Genomic DNA, 947 nt, shown 5'->3' on the forward strand with positions numbered 1-947 from the left:
GGGAGGGGAGGGGAGGGGAGGGGAGGGGAGAAAGCATATAAAAAGCGTCTGCCAACATAGGGGCCAATGAGATGCCTCAGTGATAAAAGCACTTTCAGCAGAATTAGAAAAACCTGAGATTCCTCATTCCATCATTCCACCATGGAACGAGGAAAAAAATCAATCTCTCTCTCTCCCCCCCCCGTGTGTGTGTGTGTGTGTGTGTGTGTGTGTGTGTGTGTGTGTAGATGGATGGGTAGTAGAGTTGTACCTGGATAAACAGTAACCACGGTGTGTAGCGCCTGGGCCACCAGAGTGGAAAGAGGACAGGTCCCAAGGCTCTGGCCGAGGCAGGTACACCTTTAAAGGCAAAAGTATATCATGTCCAGTTTTTAAGTGTCAGAAAATAGGGCTAGCCCAGGCAAACGTCTGGACTTTAAGGCCTCTCTTCCCACTTCATGTCCAGGGTGAGTGTGGTCTATCCAGCTGAGACTGGGATCAGGTCTGCCTGTGATTCTTCTAAATTTCTTCTCCGAGACTTACAAAATGTTAGTAGGCAACAGCCTCATTCTGTCAGCAAGTCACAGCTCCACACAGCCTGTGAAGTTCCCTTAACCTTTTAGAGACCTGCACTCAGGTCAAACTGGGTCCTTGGCTTAGGTGCAGGAAAGAATTTCAGGACAAAGTAGGAGTTTATTAAAGATAAAACCACACACAAAAGAAAAGAATAAAGCTCTCAAAACAAAACATTGTAAAACTGATTTTATAAATGAATTACTCTCAAAAAAAAAAAGAATAAAGCACATCTGACCTGTGGGCTTCTCTAAAAAGAGTCTCAGTTAAATCTTAATGCCTCTATAGGATTGTAGGAGCTTTTGAAATTTCTTTGTCTGACAGGTTTCCAAGGGACCCTCCCCGACTCGGTCCCCATTCTCCTTCTATACATGAGATCAGGTGTGACTCTGGAA

This window comes from Grammomys surdaster, unplaced genomic scaffold (assembly GCF_004785775.1).
Source record: "Grammomys surdaster isolate TR1022 unplaced genomic scaffold, NIH_TR_1.0 203, whole genome shotgun sequence".
Lineage (NCBI taxonomy): Eukaryota > Metazoa > Chordata > Mammalia > Rodentia > Muridae > Grammomys > Grammomys surdaster.